The sequence below is a fragment of the Protopterus annectens genome, chromosome 11.part0 (genome assembly GCF_019279795.1).
Source record: "Protopterus annectens isolate FY-2018-M chromosome 11.part0, PAN1.0, whole genome shotgun sequence".
Taxonomy (NCBI): domain Eukaryota; kingdom Metazoa; phylum Chordata; order Ceratodontiformes; family Protopteridae; genus Protopterus; species Protopterus annectens.
Window position 1 is genome coordinate 812,474,034 of NC_056745.1, and position 13,305 is coordinate 812,487,338.

The following is a 13,305-nucleotide window of genomic DNA, read 5'->3' on the forward strand; positions in this document are numbered from 1 at the left end:
AAAGCTTGGCATTTTCCAAGCGAAAGCGCTTGTCTGATTTTGCTGTTCTGTACCTACTGACTTTGGATTTTACCATTTGGTCTGATTTTGCTGCTTTGTACCAACTGTCTTTGGATTTTTACCACTTGGCAACTAATAAAGGACTTACCTTTTTTACGAACTATTGTCTTCACTTTGCGATAGGTGGGTGTAAGATGGAGCCTTCTCCTTACATATTGGAGGATTTACTTTTGTTCTTTTTCTTTGTAGATGATGGTGTGATGAGTTCCAGTGGTGAGATACAGAGCGTTCCCAGATGATCATGCTTTGGTGATGAATAAGCGGTGGGGTCATTGGACAACACTGAGGTGGCAGATGGGATGTGCAGAGTGGATTTTACTTGATAGGCTAAAGGAACGTGGACTTAACCAGTCAAGACTGAAGGCTGAAGAATGTGGCAGCTGATGGAGGGGATAAAAGAAGTTTGGTTTTCCAGCATTGCAGCTGAATATGGAGTCACAAGGTAATGTCTTGTTTGCTTGAAATTGTTGGGGAGTATCAGAATTGAACTTCACATCATTGTATTGTTAGCTGGGGTCTTCCTTGCTAGGGGTCGGGTAGTGTTGGTGGTTGGGATTGAGTATTCTTGCTCCAGTGGCAGGTGAGGCTTTGGTAAGCATTAGGTAATTGCCAAGGGCTGGTAATGTCCGGGTAATTATTGTACACCAAATTATGTTTGGCTTGACCCTTCCCTTTATGAGAAGTGGATTGAACAATTTTGGGTAGAAGAGAGGGGGAACAGCCTGGTCACACTGGTTGGCAGAGAAGAGGGATAGGCTTGCCCTCTTCTGTTCCCCCTCTGACATCTATTTCAAGGATCTGGGGAAAGGAAATGAGTAGTTGGTGGAAGCTTGCTGAATAGATAAGCAAGCTGAGGTAAGGATGGTGTTTATTTGGTGGATGGTATTTCAATGGATGGTGTATAAAGTGAGTTGGGACGCTGCGTTATAAGTAAAGTAAGTGAGCAGAGGTATGGACCCTGCATGTTGGGCAGGGTGAGTAGGTACGCTGCCCTGATTAACATTACAATGAATGGTGTATGAAGTGAGATGGGACGCTGCTTCATAAGTAAAAAGAATAGAGGTATGGACGCTGCTTAATGGGGCAGGGTGAGTAGGTACGCTGCCCTGATTAACATTACAAGGATGTTATGCTGTATTTAGTATAAATTATATCATGAATAGTTGTAATTAATAAAGTTGGTGATCAAAGCTATGTTATGGAAATCTAATAAAGGTCGTCAAAGGTCATTTGGTGTGATGTGTGTTATTGAAGGGGACCGGGACAAATGAAGTTTGGCAACAAACTAAGTTGTCCCGGGACATCTTCATGGGGGGGGGGTTAGGTTAATATTAAGGGGAGTTAAGTGGGTTAGGGAAGTGAAAGAGTTAAGTGGAGGCAGGGATGGGTGGGAGGAAGTGAGATAATGATGGGGAGGGGCTTAAGAGGTTTAGTCTAGTGTAATTGGGTTAAGCAGTCACATTTTGGCGTGAACTTGCTACCCACCCACCCTCCCTCTTTTCATTGTTGGGGTGTAGGGTTATTTTATCAGTGGGGGTAGACGGAGAAGAGGGATAGGCTTGCCCTCTTCTGTTCCCCCTTTGATGTCTATTTCAAGGATCTGAGGAAAGGAGATGAGTAGTTGGAGGAAGCTTGCTGAATAGATAAGCAAGCTGAGGTAAGGATTTTGTTTATTTGGTGGATGGTATTTCAATGGATGGTGTATGAAGTGAGTTGGGATGCTGCTTTATAAGTAAAGTAAGTGAGCAGAGGTATGGACCCTGCTTGTCGGGCAGGGTGAGAAGTTATGCTGCCCTGATTAACATTACAATGAATGGTGGATGAAGTGAGATGGGACGCTGCTTCATAAGTAAAGTGAGTAGAGGTATGGACGCTGCTTACTGGGGTGGTTGAGTAGGTACGCTGCCCTGATTAACATTACAAGGATGTTATGCTGTATTTAGTGTCAATTATATCATGAATAGTTAGAATTAATAAAGTTGGTGATCAAAGCTATGTTATGGAAATCTAATAAAGGTCATCAAATGTCATTTGGTGTGATGTGTGTTATTGAAGGGGACCAGGACAACCACAGAGAAAACCTTAGAGTGTGTTTATTGTAAGTGCCAGAGGGCTATTTTGCTTGTTTACTGGTTGTCTGTGCATGTCTAAAGTCATTGCATTTATATTTACAGTTGAAGTAAACTTGTTAAGGTTAGATAAGGCTAAACCCATTTTAAACAAAAATCTGCATGAAACTTTCACAGTTAGGACAGATGGATTTATTTTGACCAAGTCTTCACATGTTCAGAACAGAGGGTCATTCCCACTCCCTATTTCTCTTGATATGCCTTTGATAAGAGACTTACTTAAAGAAAATTTGAAGATTATTCTGGTTAATGGTGAATTAGTAAAGGTTCTTGGAGACTGTCCACCTTTCCTCTATAAGATGATTTACAATGTAAAATCCATGTTAGAAAATCATTCCTTCGTGAGATTAGGAACATTTGGCACATTAGGTACATAGAAATGTGGAAGGTACAAACAGTGCATATTTATTAGTAACCCATCGAGTGTTTATGTCAAGGCATTGAATTTAAACCTATGGTTGAAGGGCAGATACGACTGCAATTCACAATGTGTAGTGTATTTAGCAATTTGCGATTCTTGCCAAGGATACTATGAGGGCAAAACTATTAGAAAGCATTCAAAAAGGATTTATGAACACACTCTGGCAATTAAAAATAAAGATTTAAGTAATTCCTTAGCCAGACATTCCCTAAATTGTTTAGACTTTAAGAAATTTCAGTTCTTTGTTTTAGATGCTCAGTCTCAAAGATTTCTCAGGCATTTATAAATTTTTTACTTGAATGCCACGAATCTCAGTGGCAAATTAAATTGCATGCAGATAAAATTCCATGGCTTAATGAGTCTGTGAATATCAAATGTTTTTGTAAGCACAACAGTTGTAAAAGTTGATAAGAGTTCATTTAAATGCACATTCATTGATGTGTACATTTAAATGTATATAGTGAATATAAAAAGTGTGTACACCCCTGTTAAAATGCCGGGTTTATGTGATGTAAAAAAATTAAACCACTATAAATCATTTCAAAACTTTTCCCACCTTTAATGTGACCTATAACCTATACAATTCAATTGAAAAACAAACAAATCTGTTAGGGGAAAAAATAAAAAGTACAATAAGCTGGTTGGATAAGTGTGCACACCGTGAAGCATTTGGTCTTCTTGGGTTGGAGTCTATCAGCATGGCACATCTAACAGTACTCAAAATCTGTCAGATTGTGAGGGCATCTCTTGTGCACAGCCCTCTTCATGTCATCTCACAGATTTTCTATTGGATTTAGGTCTGGGCTCTGGCTGGGCCATTCCAAAACTTTAATTTTCTTCTGGTAAAGCCATTCTTTTGTTGATTTGGATGTGTGCTTGGTGTCATTGTCATGTTGAATGGTGAAATTCCTCTTCATCTTCTACTTTCAAGCAGATGCCTGAAGGTTTTGGGCTGAAAGTGACTGGTATTTGCAACTGTTCCAGCTGAAGAAAAGCAATCCCAAAGCATGATACTGCCACCACCATGCTTCACCATGGGGATGGTGTTATTTTGGTGATGCGAAGTGTTGTTTTTGCACCAAATGTACCTTTTGGAATTGCAGCCAGAATGTTCAACCTTGGTCTCATGAGACCATAACACATTTTCTCACATGCTTTTGGGAGACTTGATGTACTGTTTTGCAAAATTTTGTTGGGCCTGGATGTTTTTCTGTGTAAGAAAATGCTTCCGTCTTGCAACCCTACCCCAGAGTCCAGACATATGGAGAATATGGGAGATTGTTGTCATATGTAGTACACATCCAGTACTTGCCAGAAATTCCTGCAGCTCCTTCAGTGTTGCTGCAGGTCCCTTGGCAGCCTCCCTGACCACTTTTCATTTTGTCTTTTCATCAGTTATGGAGGGACGTCCAGTTCTTTGCAATGTCACTGTTGCCCCATATTTTCTCCATTTTTTGATGACTGTTTTCACTGTGTTCCATGGTATATCCAATGCTGTGGAAATTTGTTTTGTATCCTTCTCCTGACTGATACCTTTCAACAATGAGATCCCTTTGATGCTTTGTAAGCGCTCTGTGAACCATGGCTTTTGCTGTAGCAGGCAACTGAGTAAATGTTGGGAAAATCCTACAAGGACAGCTGAACTTTATTTGGGATTAATCAGAGTCTCTTTAATTGATAGCAGGTGTGCACCCAAGAAGACTAAATGCTGTAATTAAATCAAAAGGTGATTCAACAAAGTATTAGTTTAAGGGTGGGCACTCTTATGCAACTAGCTTATTGTACGTTTTTTATTTTTAATGATTTCCCCCTAACAGATTTGTTTGTTTTTCAATTGAATTGTACAGATTATAGGTCACATTAAAGGAGGGCAATGTTTTGAAATTATTTATTGTGGGCTAATGTTTTTATATCACAAAAACCTGGCATTTTAACAGGGATGTGTACAACTGTTATATCCACTCTGCATATGTTTTTATTGTTAAACATTTCTTGTATTCTTTCAATAGAGTTGACGTATCAGTTTTTAGTAACATTTTTCTATGTTGTTGCTTTAAGAAGGTCAGGATTAAAGAAGAGTCATATGATTGGACCTTGATGCTCTTGTGATTTTATTGGTACTATTTTAAATCGTGGTGTGTGAAGATGGTTGTAATTCTGAAGAAGATCTTCATAAAGATCAAAAGTGCTAAATTAAAATGTGTGTCCGAGACTCCTTTATGCTTGCTTTTCAGTAGAACTGTTTGTTTAGTCATCTTGAGGTAATGTAGCAATTGACTCATGTTTACTGACAACCACCTAATTCTTAAACAAACTGATATGGTGTGTGAGACTTGTAGCTACATATGTTATTGGAAGCAAGGCTCTTATATACTAGCACTTATAATACTAAACAGTTTGTCATAAATATACACACACATAGTGTGAACTAAACAGATAGATCCCCATATGATGAGGTTCTAATATATAATATTCCTAAACCTCAAAAGCTTTCCAGACACTGGAAGATAGGTATGCCCATTGGGGGTGGGGGGACTATCAGTCAGAGAGCTCACTCAACTGTGTCAGAATCTAGATCACATAGTGAGACAGACAACTAGGGTGGGCATGTGGGAGGGCTGGAAGGCAGGCCACTCTAAGGGCCAGGGGCATGACCATCTTCAGGACACTCCTCATTTTCCACCAATGAGGTATCATGTCCTATGTCTTCCACTGGGATCCCTTACTTCCCAGGTGCATTATTATATGACCACCATAAGATCAAGTCTAGGCCCACATGGCGCTGGGATTATATCAGGGACAACCTCGAAGGAGCAGCTGGTAGATCCAGGTTGTGAACAATTATGGAAAATATGGGTATCATCATAGGGCTTAGCCCAGGGCGGAAAGGGAGGAGGATAAAACACAATAAAAAAGATTACTAATCTTATAGGTGAATTACCTGAGGTCTGAGATATCAATATGCAATTTCATCTCTGAAAGTAATTTTAACGTTCCTAGTTTTTTCATATTCTCTGCCTGGAATCACCTTCTGCAAAGCAGTATGCAAGTATGCTGCAGTGTTTCATGAGGTGAAAGCCCAGAGATGTAGCTTTCTAAAATTTTCTTTAAAAATATTGTTATGTTTACTAGGAAATGTTTCTTAAATTAAATGTAGACTAATAATTGTGGCAAACATAAAAGTCTTGAGACAGCTTTCAAAATGTTTATCTCATTTGTTTGTTATGAAATCTAATGACATTTTTAAAAAATCCATTATTTATTGTTTATGTTTTCCAGGAAAGTCCAGTTGAGTTCTTAGTAGCCCTTTTCAGCAAAGGTCCAGGCAGAAAAGCTTTACACAGAAGGTATATGGTAAAAAAAAAAAATAAAAAATGTAAAAATATGTGACAAGCACACTTGTTTTACATGAAGTTGTGCCATAGTTATAAAACCTAGTAAAAGTGCATATATAATGAATGATATACAGTGCAATAGACAACTAGAAAAAGGTGGTATAATGATGAAATCTGATTTTAAATAAGGAGTAAAAATTACAATATGAGAGATGTATATGGGCTTAAGGCTAGAAATACCTGTGGGGACATAGAACATTTGTAACATGGTGATAAAGTAGGAAAACAGAGAGGGGAATAATGAAATGTAGAGCTGTAATGTAGTACTGAGGTATAGCAACTGTGATGACAAGAGATACTGCCGGCCATGCCAGGAGAAATAGGGCAGTGGATTTGTAACCTATGCCAGCACAGCTAGCTGGAATTTTGTAAATAATTATATGTCATTTGTATATCAAACCGATTTGTACAGATGCTTGTGCTGAAAATGCATTTGTGAGGTTTTCTTGTAATTGTTTAAATGTATAAATTTTAACACCATATACTGGAAGTGAAGAGGATAATCTTAATTCACCTGACTTTACAAAATATATCTGAAATGTAATTACTTTATGGGCTAAGCCATAAAGATGCTATCCCACAGTTTTGAAAGGAGTCAGAGATGCAATGTCTGTGCCAGAGAATGTTTAGTAGCTCCTGTAGGAAGAGTGAAATAGTTTTATGGTTTTATGACTTTCAGGAGATCTGAGTTAAGCTCTATCTGTATGCATAGTAAAACATAGGTACTAAAATCCTGTCAGCTTCTAGTGTTGGTGATAGCACAGGAAAGAGTCAGACGACCAGATGTGTGTGATGTCATTCTGTAAGCCAAAAATAATATTCAGATATTAGTAGGAATTTGGTCTCAGCATTCTGTATTCTGTCTTGGATCTGACAACAAAGACAACTCACCCACAGCATCTTGCCTTGTGTTAGTAAGAAACTTAAATAGAGAACAGTAATTCTCTTTATATTAGTCAGAAAAATACAGTGAGATTAGAAGTATTATTTTTCTGTAACTATGAATCTTTCCATCAGCGTTATTTTTAATATTTCCTGTGACTGAAACTCTGGCGTTTACTGTAAATAGATATTTAATGTTTTATTGTTCTTTTATTATTTATTATTAAATATATTAAAACTTTTCATTGTGACTGGTTCTTTTTAGAAAATATGTAAGCTCTGAGGGTATTTGCACACATTTATTTGCTGATAACTCTGGACACTCAACATTACCATTTGTACTAATATTAATTTCACTCAGTATAATTGAGTATAATTGAGTACACATGCAAGAGCCTTAAATTAGCTGCCATGGGTTCTGGTGGCAGTGATAACTACCTTGCAGTCTGGGCAGAAAGGAGCATAGCAGGTGAATCTGTGCCAGCAATACCCAAGGGTGTGTGTGTGTGTGTGCACGTGTGTGTGCACGTGTGTGTGTGTGTGTGTGTGTGTGTGTGTGTGTGTGTGTGTGTGTGTGTGTGTGTGTGTGTGTGTGTGCAAATCAAATCTCAAAGAGTGAGTGAGTCAGCTGAAGTGAGTGTGTCAGCTGCTTGGAGCAGGGACACAAAGCACTGGTTTCACACAGAGGGTGTGGGAGGACTTAGCTTAGAACCCCAGCTAAGGACTCAACTCTAAGCTGTGCCAGTGAAGAGTCCTATTAGGGGTCTGGACAGATATAGAGAAGATCCAGCCACCAGACTGAACATGTTCCCTGGGTGCTCTTAAGGGAAACGATGCTTGATGCAGAGAGAGATCTGTATCTGGACATACTGATTGCCTTCATTTGTCTTCCAAATGTCATACCTCTCCCTTGTCACTGGTGAGGATTCAGGTTCCTTGATTACTGGCTCAGAGTGGGGATGACACATATTGGTGGCAGTGGTGGGCATCACAGCAAAAAGGTATAGAGGAGATGGGAGAAGGTAGGGAAATGAAAAAGAAAAGGAAAACTTAAGGGAAAGAGTTGGTGAAATATTGAGTAAACAATTGCAATAATAAGGAGTCATAGCATCAATATTTGAAGAAGAGTGATATGAGTTGTATGTCTTTAACTGCAGTTAATGTAAATGGTGATTTTGTAGTAACTGTGCAAAAGGATATCTACAGTGCAAACCCATTGGCTAGGATGGAACATAAAAAATAGTGCAGTTGGTTGTTCATGAGGTGAGGTCCTATACATGGCACTTTTGAATATTTGATGTCATAATGCTGAGCGTTAATAAACTAAGGTGAACATGTTCACTAAATTAAATGCAGATAAGTCTGTCAATCATTACTATTCTTGGAAAAAAACTTTCACATTATTAATTTTTGGAATGTGTGCCATAGTGATCAGTATCACTGCTCAATGACATTTTAAAACTTAATATAGCTGAGCAGTTTCCTCAGGTTTGTAGCAAAGTTTTACTTCAGTGGCTCATTTGTTGTGGTGTCAGTCTCTCCTTATTAGTTTATTATCTTCTGTCACTGTATGAACTGCTCAGGTTTCTTCTTTTAAAAAAATACATTTTGCTTCTACTGTGATTTGAAGTTTACAAACTGCATACTATTATTTATTTCACCCAAACTGTACTAATCACAGTATAAAAGAAAACAATGCCATTTTAGTTCTGGACCCATTTATGTGGGGAATTTTAGTATTATAATGAGTGCATTGGCTGATTAGTGCAATCAGCCTGTGTATTTTTGAATAGTAATCAGGTCTCATTGTATAACTGAGGACAGTTCATAAACTATTTGAGCTTATCTCAACGTGAGGTTAGCCATTTAACAAATCTAGCCAAACATAACTACCAGCACAAAAATATTAAGAGACTTAAAAAAATGCTGTTATATCAGTTTAAGGTTCTGACAGATACCTCTGAAAGAACAGCAATACTAAACAAAGTTTGGTTATACTGTTAAAACTGTCTTTCTGTCTGTCTGCCTCTCTCCATCTTTCTTTCTGTCCTTGTCTCAGTTAGCTAAACCAAATCCTGCGTATTGTATTAACTGCACACAGCATCCATTCATTCTTACGCTGTATGTTATTATATTGGTAGTCCCTGCTTTTATCACTGCGAACTGGACATTATTGGAAAATCATATTTTTTTTTAAACAAAATGACTGTCTTATAAAGATTTCTTGTTTAGACAGACAATTAAATAAAAAATGATAACTTCTTTAACTAATCTCCCTACATATCTGTTGTATCGTGATTTATTGTCCCATTAAATGACAGGGCAGTGATTCTGAACTGTTATCTTTTCTTCTAAATAAACAAACAGCATGAATTCTGGGATAGTAGGAGCACAATGACTGCCTTATGGACCCTGAATGATATCTTAACTAATATTGGTAAAGAAAATTTTACTGGAGGTCTGTTCTTTGACTTGACCCATGCCTTTGACATGGGGGTCTACATGACGCTATTGAATGGACTAAATAGCGAATGCTATTTAGTCGATCCGATACTGTTGAAATGGCAAAATAGCGAAGTCACGGAACATCAAATTTTTTCCCGGGGAAAAAATTTGGTTAGCCGTCTTCAGGACTTTGCCATTTCCTCCACTATGGTGCGATCTCAGAGTTGGTATATTTAAGTAGGGGTGGTGTGGGGGGCACAGCCCCCCACTTAAATTTGTGTTTAAGTTTATTTTTTTTTTCCGGAGCAGCAAATTTTCCCTGGGAAAAAATCTGCTGTTCCGTTTGTTCGATATTTTGTTGTTTCGATATTATTGGTACGATGAAATAGCATTCGCTATTTACATTGTACGATAATATGATATAGACGCTGCCATTGGTAGCTATCCACTTCTATTTCTCCATCTGCAAGACATTGGGGTCAGCGATGATGCTGCTCCATGGTTCAAAAGACTTGCTATCCAACCACTCATTCCAGATAAAGATAAGAGCTATTCTTTCCAAAAGTTCCCCCATTCACTCTGGAGACCTACAGCACTCCATCTTTGCACCTCTTCTATTCTCAATATTTATCTATAAACTTCCACTATACCTGCCCTATTTACCACTACTTATTTATGCAGATGGTATGGTCATCTATAGATCTGAAATCACACACACACACACACACACACACACACACACACACACACACACACACACACACACACACACACACACACACACCACACACACGCACACACGCACACACACACACACACACACACACACACACACACACACACACACACACACACACACACACACACACACACACACACACTCATTGTGTCTCTGAGGTATAAAGTCATAGGAAGTATCTGAGCTGTACATTTTTTCCACACTGACGTTTTTCAAATGTCTATTTTTAGCCGACTTGAAATAAATGGTGCACTTCTGTTTCTAGGTACAAGTGGATATTTAAGCACTATATCTAAGATCAGTAATATAACTCATGACAAGGGGCTCATGCCTTCTTGGAAGATCTAGTAATTGCAATACATGTTGGTCCAATAAAATGTATTGCATCACATCTGTGTTCTAGTATATTTGTGTTTTCTGTTAGTGCATCAACAGAACATTCTTATTTTTTTTCTAATATACAATGGAAGGATTCCTATATAAGGAATACAGATGTACTATTGCTTCTAGGATATGGGCTAATCACTTTGCCTAAATCACACCACAGAACTGTTTCTCCTTATATGTGTTCACTGTGATAACTGTATATAGTATATATAGAACTTGTAACCACTTAAACTATTGACACTAAACTCTTGCATTTATGTAATTTAACCTTATTTTATGCCTTATACCCAAGTCATGACTGAAAAAGGACTACTGGCCAGCTCACATACCTGTTAAAAAATTGTACAATAAAATAAATAAATAAATGCATGTTTCAATGAAGCTCAAAAATGCAATAGCAGTATGATATGACAGTCATGAGATATTTACCAGTGGGCAGCTCTGGCCCAGCATTGAATCAATTTTACTATTTCAAAGTATTGGGAGGTCAGTAAAAATCATAAGTGTGATACTAAGACACCACCGGAGGTTTCAAGCAGTAGTGTAGCTAAGGTGGGGTGAAGGGGCAGTGCCCCGATTGCAAAGAACTAGAGGACATGATCGATACACCCCACTCAGTCTTCAGTGCATTTCTGCATTTCACATTTTTGGGTAGAATTAAAGTCCTTAATACTCCATGCATGACATAAACTATTGCAAATGCTTACTACAATTTAAAACAAAAGAAAGAAGAGCTTTTAAAAAAAATAAGTTGTCTTGAGTGCTTTAACTCTCCAAATCCATAAACTGTAGCAAGCAGTTATTGGAGTTTACACCAAAATAAGTTTTTTTTTTATATAACTTAAGTGTATTATTGCTCTATGTACATAACCTGTTTAAAGAAAGAAAAAAGTTTTTCTTTTTTTTCTTTTTTGCTATTCAAGTCAGAAGAGCTTTATTTTTTACAGGAGAGGGGAATGCCAGATCTGGGAATGGTCCTTGGCTCCAGAATTGCTAATTACCCCTTTGGTTCCAGGTGCCATCAACTTAAAAAAAGTGACAGTGATGATTTCTAAAGGCCTGACCAACACATACATGCAATACAAAGCTTTCTAAAGTCAGAATGCCAAGTGAAAAAAAAAATACAGTATATGGTCACAGTGGTAATACTTCATTTTCATGAAAGATTAACATAGTTCTGGTTAATACTGATTTGGGGGGATTTCACATTATATGACAACTCAAAGCAGTTAAGAAAACAATCATGACTTTTCTTCAATCAGATTTACTTGATTTATATCAGCACAGACACTGATTGAGGAACATATGACTTACCACATCTGCTGTTTCAAAAATTGGAACTGTTTAACTGAAATTAAAAATAAATACGACATCATATTGTTAATTACTGTCAAAGAAAAAACGTTTCTAATGTGAATGGTTACAGCATGGTATAATGAATCAACAGTTACAAACTCTGAAGCATAAAATAAAATGATTTAATGACTTTGTAGTTGTGTTAACATTCAATAGCATGCTATTCAGTAACACCTATGTTCTGATTGCATAATGTCTTTAACTTGCATTATAGCTCTAAATATGTTGTCATGTGAATTTTCAAAGCTAAATTGGTCACACTGAATTAGATTTATGAAATACACAATGTATGTCACCATAAAAGATTATTATCTGCAGAAGATATTCATGTGTGTCTATGAAATTTCACAGTTTTTTCTTGCTGGAGAAATGAATGCAAGAACATAATGCAGTACGGATGCTGATGTATCTAACTATGTACTGTTGCTCTGCTGATGTTCAATTCTGCATCTTAATTCTCAACATATGCTAGACATTGGCTCACTGTCTGCCATCTCTTTTATTTCTGACGTCATTATAACTAGGAGGAAAAAGGGGTTGCATAGCAAGTGATCTGTGCTATCATTTTCACTGAACTAGAAACAAAATATCTGTTGTGTTATGTTATCTGTCCTTCTATTACAGGTCAAAATTTCATTGCACAGATCTCTGCAAAATATTACAACTTTATATAATCTTGCAAAAGCAAGACACGGAAAAGAGGAACAAAAGAATGGCAAAGGCAATCTCATCAGCCTTTAAAATAAAAAGGACATGTACTTGATGTGTGTAACATCTGTTACAGTGAGCATCGTTTCTATTCATGTCATCCTTCTTTCTACAACTGAATGTGCCATGCCTCCTGTAATATCCTCTTTATGCTGAAATGTTGCCCCTGCATACACAATATCGCTATTATTCTTACTGCAGCTTATTTTCTGCATGATTTATTAGCATCTTTCTTTCAGTTTTGTTGCTGCCACATATGCTCTAGAGAAAGTAACTTCATTTCGAATTACCTTTAACTCTCTTTTCATGCATTATTGTCCTCTCAGCTCATACATTATAGCTGTTCTTGCTATCACAAATTATATTACATTTCTTAGATGACAAGAGGAGATAATAGACCTAGCTACTCTGCCCTTTATTATGTATTTAACATTCTACCTCCCTTCCATTCTTACCTTCCTCCCTCACCCTTTCTTCTGAAAATTGTCATTGTGTCACTACACCTGACATTTTTCTTACAGAGTGGTAACTAGAAGCTGTAGTTGCACTTTATATTCAAGACTCTTTTTCAAATGTCTGTACTTAGATGTTGCATAGGACCCTAAGCTCCTGTCTTTCTATCTGTTATTGAAAATATGCAGCACATGTCTGGGGCATGAAGCTGAATATGTACCACTGACAATCAGGAGTGGGCGTCACAAGGTAACTCACTGACAGGAAAGCCAACAAGGACAATGCTTGTAGTAGAATGGTGTAATCAGCAAGTTGCAAACAGGCCAGTAT